Source organism: Microtus pennsylvanicus, chromosome 3 (genome assembly GCF_037038515.1).
Source record: "Microtus pennsylvanicus isolate mMicPen1 chromosome 3, mMicPen1.hap1, whole genome shotgun sequence".
In the NCBI taxonomy this organism is placed as follows: Eukaryota; Metazoa; Chordata; class Mammalia; order Rodentia; family Cricetidae; genus Microtus; species Microtus pennsylvanicus.
This window is the reverse complement of record NC_134581.1, coordinates 110,298,661-110,312,974: the sequence shown is the minus strand read 5'-3', so window position 1 is coordinate 110,312,974 and position 14,314 is coordinate 110,298,661. Positions and strand designations below refer to the sequence as shown.

The 14,314-nt window shown below is 44.9% G+C and overlaps 1 pseudogene; it reads right to left on the bottom strand.

Moving 5' to 3' along the window:
- The window catches only part of LOC142846871 (vacuolar protein sorting-associated protein 72 homolog), a 40,594-nt pseudogene extending 27,122 nt beyond the window's left edge, over positions 1 to 13,472 (bottom strand).
- Between the last annotated feature and the right edge of the window lie 842 nt (positions 13,473 to 14,314).

The window sequence follows — 14,314 nt, the reverse complement described above, 5'->3', positions numbered from 1 at the left end:
ACTGAAGGAGGCTGATGTCCTAGAGAATCTTGGGCAGGTGGTGAAGTTTCTAAAATCCCATGGGTAGAAGATGGTATTTCTAGAGTGCTATGGGTAGATGGAGATGTTTCTAATGGCCACTGTGAATATTCAGATAGTCCAAGATCTCCTAGATTAGATAAAGATAACGATAATGACTGTCCTGAATGCTCTTGGTCCAAACAAGTGCCTGAAGCCTCTTCAGATGACATGGAAGTATCTGTAGACCCGTGAGCAGATGGTGGATATCCAAGAGCTTCTTGTGCTGATATGGACAGTCCTAGAGACCCTTGTGTAGACAATGCATTTCCCGAACAGATTTGCTGCAGTGGTGAATCTCCTAAAGGCACCTTTTCACCTGAAGATATTTCCTGTAAATCTTTGTCTTTTAGTGAAGTTCTATCAGGCCCCATTTGAGATGAGGCAGTTTTCACAGACTGTTGGTCAGATAGAGAAAATTCCAGAGGTTTGTGGGAAACTGTTGGTGATCTCAGTATCACTTGGTCAGTTTTAGAAGGGCCCACTGCACCTTTGTCAAATGTTGAAAATGTCAGTGTCTCTAAAATAGATGTCAAAGTTTCTATAGACCTTGAGAGAGATTTCAAAATACTATAAACCTCTTCAGAAGATGGCAAAGGTTTTGTTGTCTCTGAAGCAAATTGGGCAGTACCGAGAAGCCGCTCCAAAGAAGTCTGAAATTCTAGAACACTTTGAGCTGATGGTACAGTTACTATAGACCCTTGGACAGATGATGGAGCTTTCCTAGCATCTTGTGTAGATAGTGATCTTCCTAACATACCTTTTGAAGATTGAGAAAGTCCACAATCTTGTGGAATAGATGATGAATGTACTAAAGCCTCTTGGAATAAAGAAGGGCCTAGATTCTCTTGGGAAGATGTGAACATTTCTGGAGACTCTTGATCAGATTTTGAATGTCCTACAAACTCTTGTGCTGATATCGACATTCCAAGAGCCCTTTGCATGGATAATGAATCTCCTAAACACCCTTGCTGAGGTGGTGAAGATCCTTGTACACATGAAGATATTTTTTGGCCACCTTGTTCTGAGAGGGAGAGTGACCCAGTCCCAGATGCAGGTGGAGTGCTTCTCAGAGACCCTTGGTCAGGAAAAGTTGGTCCCAGGGATTCCTCCAGAGATACTGATGGTCCTAAAATTTCCTTTTCAGATACAGACGGTCCCATAGTACTTTGGGCAGAGAATGAAATTTCCAGAGATCCTGGTATAGATGGAAAAGTTTCTGAAGTCCCCGGGGAAGAGTCTGATATATTACAAGCCTCTTTGGCAGATGACAAAGGTTCTAATGTCTCTGGCATAAGGGAAGCCTGTTGTAGAATCTGCACTGAAGGAGGCTGATGTCCTAGAGAATCTTGGGCAGGTGGTGAAGTTTCTAAAATCCCATGGGTAGAAGATGGTATTTCTAGAGTGCTATGGGTAGATGGAGATGTTTCTAATGGCCACTGTGAATATTCAGATAGTCCAAGATCTCCTAGATTAGATAAAGATAACGATAATGACTGTCCTGAATGCTCTTGGTCCAAACAAGTGCCTGAAGCCTCTTCAGATGACATGGAAGTATCTGTAGACCCGTGAGCAGATGGTGGATATCCAAGAGCTTCTTGTGCTGATATGGACAGTCCTAGAGACCCTTGTGTAGACAATGCATTTCCCGAACAGATTTGCTGCAGTGGTGAATCTCCTAAAGGCACCTTTTCACCTGAAGATATTTCCTGTAAATCTTTGTCTTTTAGTGAAGTTCTATCAGGCCCCATTTGAGATGAGGCAGTTTTCACAGACTGTTGGTCAGATAGAGAAAATTCCAGAGGTTTGTGGGAAACTGTTGGTGATCTCAGTATCACTTGGTCAGTTTTAGAAGGGCCCACTGCACCTTTGTCAAATGTTGAAAATGTCAGTGTCTCTAAAATAGATGTCAAAGTTTCTATAGACCTTGAGAGAGATTTCAAAATACTATAAACCTCTTCAGAAGATGGCAAAGGTTTTGTTGTCTCTGAAGCAAATTGGGCAGTACCGAGAAGCCGCTCCAAAGAAGTCTGAAATTCTAGAACACTTTGAGCTGATGGTACAGTTACTATAGACCCTTGGACAGATGATGGAGCTTTCCTAGCATCTTGTGTAGATAGTGATCTTCCTAACATACCTTTTGAAGATTGAGAAAGTCCACAATCTTGTGGAATAGATGATGAATGTACTAAAGCCTCTTGGAATAAAGAAGGGCCTAGATTCTCTTGGGAAGATGTGAACATTTCTGGAGACTCTTGATCAGATTTTGAATGTCCTACAAACTCTTGTGCTGATATCGACATTCCAAGAGCCCTTTGCATGGATAATGAATCTTTTAAACAACCTTGCTGAGGTGGTGAAGATCCTAGAAACCCTTGGTCAGATATAGACAATTTGGGGCGCAACTGGGCTGATAATAAAGAATGGGAGGTCTCTAGAACAGATGGATTAGGTCTCAGTGAACCTTTGGAAGATGGAGAAAATCGAACAGATTTTTGGAGAGATGATGATGATTCCTGAATCTGTTGGTCAGAATCTGAAAGGAACACAGCACTTTGCAAAGATGGCAAATGTCCTAGTGTTCCTGGGAGAGGTGGCAACGTTTCTAGAGTCAGAGATGAAGATTCTGAACATTTACAAACCATTTGGGGAGATGTCAAAGTTTCTGATGACTCTGGAGTATATTGGGAATGTCCCAGATACCCTGGGGAATCAGGTTGAAGTTGCTGAGCATCATGCACATCTAATAGACCTTCTATATCTTTCTGGAGAGAAGATGATGTTTCTAGAGTAACTATGGAAGATGACACATTTTGCAGTATTCCCTGGGCAGAGAGAGAAGGTGTATCTCCTGGGACAGATGGGAATTGTGCTACAGACCCTTGATTATAAGAAGGGTCCTGCACTTTGTGGGAAGATGTGGATGATTCTGGAGACCCTTGGTCGAAAGAGCAAGGTCCTAGAGACTCTTGTCCTGATATAGACAATTTCACAGTTCCTTGAGCAGATAATGAACTTCCTTCATAACCCTTCTGATGTGGTTTTTGTCCTAGAGTCACTTTTGTGGGTATAGACAGTTTCTGCCACCCTTGGTCTTGTAGGGAATGTTCTAGAGTATCTAATGTAGATGAGCTAGGTACCCAAGACTCTTGGGAAGATGGAGAATGTTTCAGAGAAGGTTTGGTAGTTGGTGAAGATGCTAGATGCTTCTGTGAAGATATGGACAGTTCTGAGTTATTTTTGGAGGAAGGAGAAAAGCTCCCAGCATCTTGGAGTGTAGAATTGAAAAGCCTTTTTGTCCTTGAGGCAGATAGCAATTTTTCTACAGACCCTGGGGTAGACAGAGCAGGTTTAAAACCCCCTTGGGCAGATGGCAAGACTTTTAATTCCTCCTTTGAAAATTGGGAATTTGCCTCAGTTCCCAGGGAAAGAGACCCGAGTCCCAGATCATCTTGGGCATATGGCAAAGGTTCTGTTCTCCCCTGACTATCTAATGAAGGTTTCCTAACCTCTTGCACAGATGTAGATGTCCCTTGAACACCCTGGGCAGAAACAGGAGGTGTCAGAGTCCACAAAACAGATGGAGACATTCCTAAATCCACTTTGGCAGGTGGAGAAGATCCTAGGGTCACTGGAGTAGATGAGGAAGATCCTAAATCTCCTCTTGAGGAATTGGATAACACTAGATTGCTATGTGCACAGGTAGGAACTTCCAGAGTATTTTCTCCATGTGAAGAAAGGCAAGATCCCCCAGGTTCTTGTAAAGATAATGAAGGTCTGGAACCCACTTGAACTGATAAGGAAATTTTCAATGGCTCTAGTAAAGATGATAGAGTCCCTTGCCCAGATAAAGAAATGAGTGTTTGCCCTTTTGAAGAAGGCATAGATCCTAAAGAGTCTGAAGCAGATGGATTTGTTTGTTGAACAATTTGAGCAGACTGCCAGGATCCAAGATGTCCCAGGGAAGAAACAGAGGGTCCTAGAGTGCCACACATAGGTGTAGAGAGACCAAAAGTCCCTTCTACAGACAGGGAAGGTTTCAAAAGGCATTGGGAAGAATGGAAAGGACTCAAGTTTTCCTGGGCAGATATGGGAAGTTCCAGAGGCCCATCATCAGATACCACATGTCCTCTGGTAGCTGTCGAAGCTTTGCATACACCTGGTATAGATGATGAATATCTTGGGGACTCCTGGGGAGTTAGTAAAGGTTCTACAGATGCTTGTTCTGTGATAGAAATTCTTGGAAACCCTGGGTCAGATTTCAAAGTTTCTACTGTCTTTTTGGCATGCTGGCTGAGATACTGGGTAGATGATGAATATGCTGCTGTGCTCTGTGCAGACACGGACTGTGAGCATGTATGTTGTGTATGTGAGGAAGTGCCTGAGAGCCCTTGGGCAGGTGGAGGATGTCCTAGACTCCTTTGTGCAGATGTGGAAGGTCCCATAGACTCTTGTGGAGATAGGCAGGAACCCACAGTTCCTTGAGCACATTGAGAAGTTGCTTGACTCCCCTGGCCTAAGGAGTAAAGTCCCAGAGTTTCCTGAGGACAAGGTTCATATACTGAACTTCTTACATGAGATGGAGAAGTTTCCAATGTCTCTCTTATATGTGACAATTGCCCATGATAACTTTGTGTATTTTGAACTTTTCCTTGGATGTTTGCAGAAGATAACAAGGACCCTGGGGTTCCTTTTGAAGATGCTGATGGACTCAGTGAACACTGAGCAGATACATTAAGTTCTAGAGGCAGGTGGTCAGAGATTAGAGATGTTGGATCACCTGGGACATGTGATGAAATTCCTCTAGGCACTTTGTTAAATGGGGAAGGCTCTCTAGGACCTGGGACAGATGGAGAGTTTTCCACAGGCTCTCTGACAGATGACAAATGGGTAAGATTCATTTGGGCAGGTTGAGATGATTCTAGATTACCAGAGAAACAATGTAAAGGGTCAAGTTCTCCTTGAGGAGATGAAAAAGGACTTAGGACAGGCAAAGTTTCCTCTGTAGCTGTGGAGAGTTCCTTAGGCACTTTAGAAGATAGCAAAGGTCCTAGAGTCAATGGATTAGATGAAAGATTTTCCTGAGCACCTAGAGCAGATGGCAAATGTTCTATGTGCTCTAGTGAAGACAAAAAAGATCCTTGAGGTTTTTGGCTAGATTGAAAAAGTCCTGTAGTCCTTGGGGAAGATGCTGACTCTTGGACAGTATGTTGGGCCAATGGAGAAAATCTTGGAGCTACTTTGGAAGAGGTGGGATGTGTTAATGTACTTTGCACAGATGGCACAGTTTCTACAATTCCCTGTGTGGGAGTAGATAGTTTTAGAGACCATTGGACAGATAGGGAAGTCCCCAGATCCCCTTGGTCAGATGAACAAGATCCTAGAGTTCCTTGTGTAGATAAAGAAATTATCAGTGGCTTCTGGGCATGTGGAGAAAATCCCAGTTCCTTTTTGGTACTTTGAATAGTCCCCAAGTTAGAAGCTGGAGGTCTTTCAGTACCCTCTATGTGTGTGAGCTTTACCAAACTGGGTTTTGTATAAAGAGAAGCTTTCTCAGGAACTTGAGTAGTTGGTGAAGGATTCAGAGTCTCCTGCCCTGATGTGTTCACTTCCAGAGTTGCTTGTGAAGATAGGCAAAATTCATCATCTTTTTGCAAAGATGAGGAAGGAACTGGACTTTCTTGTGTTAGTGAGGAAAGTCCTGGAGTCATTGGTGTTTGTGGCAATGTGCCTGTAATCACTGGGACAAATGGAGGCATTCCCAACTCATCTGGGACAGAAGACAAGTGGCTATGTGCACACTTGTCAAACTTGGATGGTTCCAACTTTTCTTGGGAAGATGGTGACTGTTGTAGTGATTGTTGGCTATATGGTGAAGAAGCTAGAGTTCCCTGAGTGGCTTGAGTTGCATTTTGTAGGGAGGAATGTTTTAAAGGCTCTGGAGCAAGTAAGGAGAGGTTTTGAGGCCCTAGGATACATAGAGAAGGTTCCTGCATTTGAACACTAACTGAAGATGGTGGATGTTCTGTATCTTTTGAGGGGGATAACAATGTTTCTTCAGTTTCCTGATTAGACAGAGCAGGCATCAGAGCCTCTTTGACATGTGCTGAATGTAATAGATGACCTTGGTCAGATAGAGAAGATTTATTAGCCTCCTGGGTACAAGTTGAAAGTTTTGTAGTTCTTTGAGTGATTGATACATTTTCTAAAGCCCCTTCTGCAAACTTGGTCATTTCCACAGTCCTTTGATCAGACTGAGAAGCTTCAAGATCTCCATGGAGAGCTGGCAAAATTCCCACCTCCATCTGGTCATGTTTAGAAGCTGAAGGCCCAAGGGAAGAGGTCAAATGTGCTTTGGTCACTGGGGCAGATGCAGATAGCTGTATAGTATCTGCTTCAGATAGGGAAGGTCCCCCAGCTCCTAGTGTAGATGCCAGTGGTCCCAGAGAACCAGGATCAGATGGAGACTGTCCCAAAGACCCTTGTACAGATAGCAAAGATCCCACCACCTCTTGAGGACAATGGGAAGTGGCTTGAGTTGCATTTTGTAGGGAGGAATATTCTAAAGGCTCTGGAGAAAGTAAGGAGATATTTTGAGGCCCTAGGATACATAGAGAAGGTTCCTGCATTTGAACACTAACTGAAGATGGGGGATGTTCTGTATCTTTTGAGGGGGATAACAATGATTCTTCAGTTTCCTGATTAGACAGAGCAGGCATCAGAGCCTCTTTGATGTGTGCTGAATGTAATAGATGACCTTGGTCAGATAGAGAAGATTTATTAGCCTCCTGGGAACAAGTTGGAAATTTTGTAGTTCTTTGAGCAACTGATACATTTTCTAGAGCCCCTTCTGCAAACTTGGTCATTTCCACAGTCCTTTGATCAGACTGAGAAGCTTCAAGATCTCCATGGAGAGCTGGCAAAATTCCCACCTCCATCTGGTCATGTTTAGAAGCTGAAGGCCCAAGGGAAGAGGTCAAATGTGCTTTGGTCACTGGGGCAGATGCAGATAGCTGTATAGTATCTGCTTCAGACAGGGAAGGTCCCCCAGCTCCTAGTGTAGATGCCAGTGGTCCCAGAGAACCAGGATCAGATGGAGACTGTCCCAAAGATGCTTGTACAGATAGCAAAGATCCCACCACCTCTTGAGGACAATGGGAAGTGGCTTGAGTTGCATTTTGTAGGGAGGAATGTTCTAAAGTCTTTGGAGCAAGTAAGGAAATGTTCTTAGTTCCTGGAGCAGAGAAAGAAAATTCTTGAGACTCTCCTCTATTGGACATATGGTCAAGATCATTTGGGAGCATTTGGGATTCTTTTCTAACCTCTGGAGAAAAAGTGGAATGTTTTACATCCTCTACTCTAGATGTCAAAGAGCACAGAGCCTGTTTGTTAGGTGTGTTAATTTGCAGAGGCCTTTGGGTAGTTACAAAATGTTCTAGGGCCTGGGAAGTAGATAAAGAAGGTTCCTGTGCATGTGGTGCAGAGGCAGTGCCTTTTGCATCTTCTCTGGCAGATAACAGAGACCCCGGAGCTTCCAGACCACATGAGGAAGATTCCAAAACCTCTGTGATGAAAGGTAAATATGGAGTCACTGGAGAAGTTGATGTGGCTGGTTTCTCAAATGGAGAAATTTCTACATCTTTTCCCACATATGACACATGCCCAAGTTTCCTATGTTCTGATTCTGATGGTTCCATGAGCCCCGAAGAATATACCAAAATTCCTAGAGTCTCTTGGGTAGATGGTAAAGAATCAAATATCCCATGTGCTGATATGGACAGATCATCAGGTCCTTCAGCAGATCGCAAATGATCTAGAGTTTCTGGCGTCAATGGGAAAGATTTGCAAGAACCTGGTTCCCTTGATAGATTTCCTCCAGCTTCTGGAGTTAATGAAGGTCCTTGAATGCCAGAGTCAGTTTGGACAGGTCCTAGAGGCTCTTGTGCAGGTAGTGGATGTTGGTGAGGGCCTTGGATTAATGAAGAAGGTCTCGAAGGCTCCTGTAAAGAAGTAGGAGGTTTCATTGACCTTTCAGGAGATGATACATTTTCAACTCTCCCTTTTGTGGATGATAAGATTTCCAAAGCCCCTTGGGAAGATGATGATATTTCCCTAATCCCTTTTCCAGGCAAAGAATTTTCCAAAGACTTTTGGGCAGATGTAGTTCTTAGAGTTCCAGTGGCAGAGGAAGAAGATTCCACAACACTTCCAGCATATTGGGAGTTCTCTAGTGACTCATTTGCTAATGAGGAAAGTCTCATATGCTCCAGAGCAGATGATAAAGCTCCTAGATCCTCTGAAATACTTGGAACTCTTTCCAGAACAATTTGTGAAGGTATCAAAGTTTTTTGTCCCTCCTTGGCAGATTGGCAAGATTTCAAATTCCCCTTTAAAGGCACTAAGTGTCCTTGAACCTCTAGGGTAGACAGTGGATTACCCAGAGACCCCTGTTTATATATGGAATGTTGTTCAGGGTGTTTGTCAGCTAGCTCATATCCAAGAACCCTTGAACCAGATAGAGAGGATTCCAGACTACCTGTGGCAGAAAGAGAATTTTTGATATGTTCAGAGTTAGATGACAAAATTTCAAGAGACTCTAGTGAAGATTTCAAACTTTCTTGAGTCCCCTCGTGTTTTGAAGAATGTTGAAGAGCTCCTTCACTAGGTGGCAAATGTTCTAAAGCATATTGGGCACACTGAAGTTTTCCGGTAGCCCTTTTGGGAGATGATGGGTTTACCAGAGCCACTTTTGCTGCTTCCACATGTTGGATAGACTTTTGTTCCAATGTGGACAGTTCTGGAGCTTGTTGGGCAGACAGGGAAAGTCCCACATCCTCTTTAGCAGATGGCAAATTTCTGAGAGTCCCTTGTGCAGGTAAGGAAATTAAAACAGGATCATGATCAGATATCATAGATCCTGGAAACCCTGAGATATTTTTCAATTGTCCTGGAGATCCTGTGTTTTGTGAATATGTTCCCACATCCACTTTCACAGAGGACAATAGTCCTAGGGTCCCCTGGGAAGATATGAAAGGTGACATATCATCTAGAGAAGACAGAGAATGCCCTGAAGTTGCTTTTGTGGACTTGTAAATTTCTATAGGCTCTTGTACAGACAGGGAATGTCCCACAGACCCATGGACTGAGAGCACAGGGGCTATGCTACCTTCTGAGGGTGAGAGACTTCCCTGAAGCCCTTGCACAGATGGCATTGATGATATGGCCTCTGAGCCATATTGAGGTAATTCTAGAGTTCCATGAACTGGCAACAATGGGGAAGGGATTTCCTGAGACAGAGGTGAAAGTCCCTGAGCCTTTGGAGCCACAGGTAAGTGCTGAAGAGGATCAAAGGCTGAAGGGGAATTTTCCAGATATTCATGTGTAGATGGTAGAAAATTTTGCAAGCCTTGTGCAGATTGGGAAGTACCAGCATTCCCCTGAGTAGGTATGGAAAGATCCAGAGGCCTTTCTAGGGACAACAAGGGCTTTTGCAAAGGCACCCCAGGTGAGCATGAAGTTTCCAAAGAGTTCTGAGCAGGAGGGACATGTTCTAAAATCCCTTGTTCTGGTGAGGAATCTTCCTCATCTTCTGGGAGGTTGGGCAAATGTCCTGAATAACTTAATGAAGGTGGAAATTTTTCCTGAGGCCCTTGGGCAGATGGCAAAAGTTCTTTTGCTCCCTGGGCAGCCTGGGAAAAATACAGGTCTCCTGGGGCAGATGGTGAATGTTCAAGAAACCCTTGGCAAGATGATGAAGTTCTTAGATACCACTGCTTAGATGTTGATGGTTTTGGAGACCCTGGGGGAGATGGAAAGTGTTCTGCAGCAAGAAGGCAGGAAGAGGCAGAAGGATCTTTAGATGGTTTGGAGGACATAGGAGATGTCAGGTCCTCTTGTGGTAATGGCAAATGTTCAAGATGTTTTTGCTTACATTTGGCCTTTCCCTTAGACCCTTTGGCAGATAAGGAAGATTTCAAGACTCCCAAGTCAGATTTAGAAATTGACACATCCCCTTGGGTACAGGTAGAATTTTCTGGAGCCTTTAACAGAGATGGAGAATGTCCCTGAAGGCCTGGGACAGATGATAAATGACATAGACACTTTAGGACAGACAGCGAAGGCCCTTGAGCCTCTTGGGATGATATGGAATGTTCACAAGGCCCTTGGTTAGAATGGCAAGGTTCCACAGTCTTTTGTTCAGATGTGGGGCATTGCAGGTCCTTTTGGGCAGATATAGAAGGCGTAGTACTTACCTGAGGAGTACTTGTAGTGATTGATGTTTCTTTCGGAGCAGTAGAAGATGCACATACCCTTTTTGAGGAAGGGAGAAGTATGAAACTGCCTTCCTCAGATGAGGAAGTTTCGAAGTCCCCTTCATCAGAAGGCTCGTCTCTCAACCTCTTTTTCGTAGAAATGGAACATCCAGGGCCCACTTGGGTAGAGGGAACATGTTTACCATTTCCCTCCTGAGAAGGGATATGCATGAAACTCTCTTGTGTAGATGGGGAAGATGGTAAAGTGCCTTCATGAGATGTGGTAGATCCTTGAGCCTCTTGCTCAGAAGGGGAAGGTGCTACTGTGTCAGGTGTACATGTGCGTATTTTTACTACAGTTTCAGAATGAGGGAAAGTTTCTAGAACCTGTGTAGGTGTGGTATCCTCTAAAGTTTCCTGTGCATATGTTGTAGGTCTAAAATCCTCATGGTCAGCTAAGGAAGTTACTGGAGATCCTTGTGTAAATGTGGGAGTTTTAGGAACACTTTCTGCAGGTGTAGAAGACAATAAAGCCTTTTGTATAGGGATGTTAGGTTCTAGAGACAGTTTGATGGACAAAACAGATTCCAAGGGCCCTTGGGAAGATAAGGTAGAATTCAGAACCTTTGGAGTATTTGTTGAATCTTCTGGAGTCACTTGTGGGCATGTGGAAATACTAACATCCCTTTGTATAGATGGGGAATGGCCTATAGCCTTTTGTGGTGTTGTGACAGATTGTTGATACCCTTGAGGAGATAGAGAAACTTCCACAGCCTCCTGTGAAGAGTGGAGAGGTCCTGTGGGTGTTTGTGGGCAGGTAGAATCTAAGGAATCTCCTTCTCTCGATGTGAAATTTGCTACAAATTCTTGTGTACATGTGTCACATCCAGGAACCATTTCTAAGGATGGGGATGAGTCTGGAACCCCTTCTGCATATGTATCCTGTCCCACAGTCACTTTATCACATATGGTAGAACCCAAAACATCCTGGACAGGTTGTAAATGACCTGGTAATCCTTGTGTATATGTAGAAATTTCAAGAGCCTCTCTTACACATGTGGAAAGTCCTAGAGGCTCCTGAGGAAGAAGGGAAGGCTGTATTGACTTAGCACTTTGGGTAGTTGTGGGGAGTGCATGGCTCACTTGAACTCTCTTGGCATATCTTTGGATATTTTGTTTCCAATGACGAATCAGAAGGGCCTTTTTGGTTGGCATGGTATATTTAGGGCCCTCTTGGTCTGATGGGGACACTGGAAACTCACCTTGCTCAGAAGGAGGATCTGATCTTATCTTTTTGCTATAATGGGAATATCCATTGCCCATTTTCATATCTGGATTAGGTTTAAATTTCCTTTTGTGAGAGAGAATAGGTCTTTGACCCACTTCTCTAGATGTAGACAATTCTGGTGTCCTCATGACAGATATGGAAGGACTCAGAACCCCTAGGGAATTTGATGCAGATGCTAGAGACCTTTGTGTATGTTGAGAAGGTACAAGGGTCCCTTGGGTAGACTTGGGAGTGCCTAGCATCTCTTGTAGATATGTGGAACTCGCTAGGGCCCCCTCTGAAGATAGCAAAGGTTCTGGAATCCCTGATGTAGATAGTTTTGTTTCTGCTTGGGTAGGAATGAGTGGTGTGAGGCCCACTTGGGGAGTAGTGATAGAGCTTGGTCCCCCCTGTGCTGTAAGGGAAGATCCGAGCCCATTTTCTGGTGGAGGACATTTAAAGCCATCTTGGTTCAAAGGAGAACTTATAAAATTCCCTTGGTCAGAGGAGGCAGGACTCAAGCTCACTTCAGCAGATACTGATTGCTTAGGGTCGTTCTGGGGAGAGGGGAAACAGGCCTGGCTCTCTTCATGAGAGGGTATAACTCTCCAGTCATCTTTGTCAGCTCTCAAAGGTGTTAAACTCCTCTGGGGAGAGGGGGTAGGACACATTCCATTTTGGGAAAATGAGCAATCACTGAGCACCCCTTTTGGAGAAAAACATTTGGAGCCTTCTTTGTCTAATGGGGCCTGCTGTAGGCCCCCTTGATCAGAAGGGGCTTGTCTAAAACTCTTTGGTCGAGAATTGGAATGATTGGTGACCCCTAGGCTAGAGGATGGACTTTTGAAAACCCTTCTGGAAAAGGAGACATGTTTGATTTCCCTTTCAGGAAAAGGGAGAGGTTTCTGGGATGCCTGGGCAGATATGGGCTGCCCCATAGACCCTTGATCATATTGGGTTCCTCCCAGAATCTCTCCGGTGGATAGGGGTAGTCCCTGAGCATCCTGGGAAGAAGTGGAGTATCCCAGAGCTCCTTGGGTAGGGGAGGAAGGTTGCAGAGAACCTTGAAATTGTGGGGAAATTACCAGTCCACGTTGGTCAGTGGAAGAGTCAGCAGAAGACGGCCCAGGCACTCTGTCATCCTCGTTGACCTTTTCACTGGCATCCCTAGCACAGTGTCTTGGAGATGTTGCAGACACTCTGGTGCCCGAATGGTCAAAGTCCATAGGTTCTTCAAACACAGTAGACATATCCAGGCTTCTTTGCACCTTCCTAGGTCTGTGCACAGAAGTTGAGGCCACTCTTTTTCTGGTAGCAGGAGGTAAGACAGATGGTCTGGGTTCCCTGCTCAGTGGGTTACCCCTGCAGTCAGGAACCTCTGGAGAAAGTAGAACTTGTCCTTCCTTGATCTCTTTCAGCTCTTTTAAGGGATCCAGGGTCTTCTTACTGGATGTAGTCTTTATAAGAGCTCTAAGACTCCGCAGACTATCTGCAGTACCAGTGTAGGGAATTTTGGCTGTTTTGTCCTTATAAGGCTTTTGGCACCTGAACTTGTGCCGATCCAGTCGAAGCACCCCCGGAGGTGCAAAGTCCCTCGGGAATTTGGTGCTGGTCAAGTATGTCTCCCATTGGGGTGTGCTGTCATCAATCCCTTGGGAGACACTGAAGGGGGTCCCAGGACGTTGGGCTCTGAAAGGGGTCCCAGGCCTAGGAGGCAAGTGCTTCACCCATTGGGATAGGATGTCATCATCCCATTGGGGGACCCAGAAGGGGGACCCTGGACGGGGTCCACTGAAGGGGGTCCCAGGCCGGGGAGGCTGGGAAAACTGTGGTCTCTGGTCAGAGTGTGATGGACCAGCTGAGGCTCGCTGGCCTCTCTCCACAGGTTTGGCCATTTAGTCAATAAGTAGTTGAAAAAATAAAAAGGGAAATTACCCCTCGCAAGGGGCAGCGAATGTACTTGCCAATGGTGACTCCCGGCAAGCAGCAGCAAAACAATATCCGCAGAGAGAGGCTCTCCTTCCCGAGAACTGTGGACACGTCCGGTAGCCGAAGCGCACAGTACTCGAGTGACAGTTGGCCTCAGAAATCGGACAAAGCTCGAGAGCTGCACTTGGAATGGATGTCCTCGGGCCTGCACGGGCCAGTCCCGAGCTGTCTCAGCCGGCGGTTCTGCGTGCACTAGCCAGGCAAACATCCAAGCTTTCTGAATGAGGAGGGCAACTTGGACCCTCTCTTCTTCATTCGGGTCGAGAGTGCTAGGTAGTCTGGTGCCCACTGTCAGTGACCAGGATATGGACTATTGAAGAGGCAACATGATTGGGAAGGCAAGGGGGTGCTTGGGAGACTTTGCTTTCGGCTTCCTCTTACACCAGTCTGGTCCCGCTGTCAGGAGGTCGTCAGTGTTGCAGTTAGATCTGTTTGAGCCTCATAACTGAATGAGAAAGGGTGATCCAGGTGTTTGCTTCTCAGAGACTGTGGGGGCCAGGCAATCGCTGGTTGTGCTAGGGAAAGGATAAGTAATGGTGCTTGAATAGAGCGGAGGATTTCATCTGGACCTGATATTACAAATGCTATTCTGTATTTTAAGGATGACCTATCCTGGGATTTTCTAGTAAATTGGTGACAATTTTTGTGAACATCATCCTGCATGCTGAAATGCATCTCTAGTCTGCTTAATAGTAGTTACTGCAGTACTATTATTATGTAAATGTATAGTCCATGTCCTGGTCGCTGA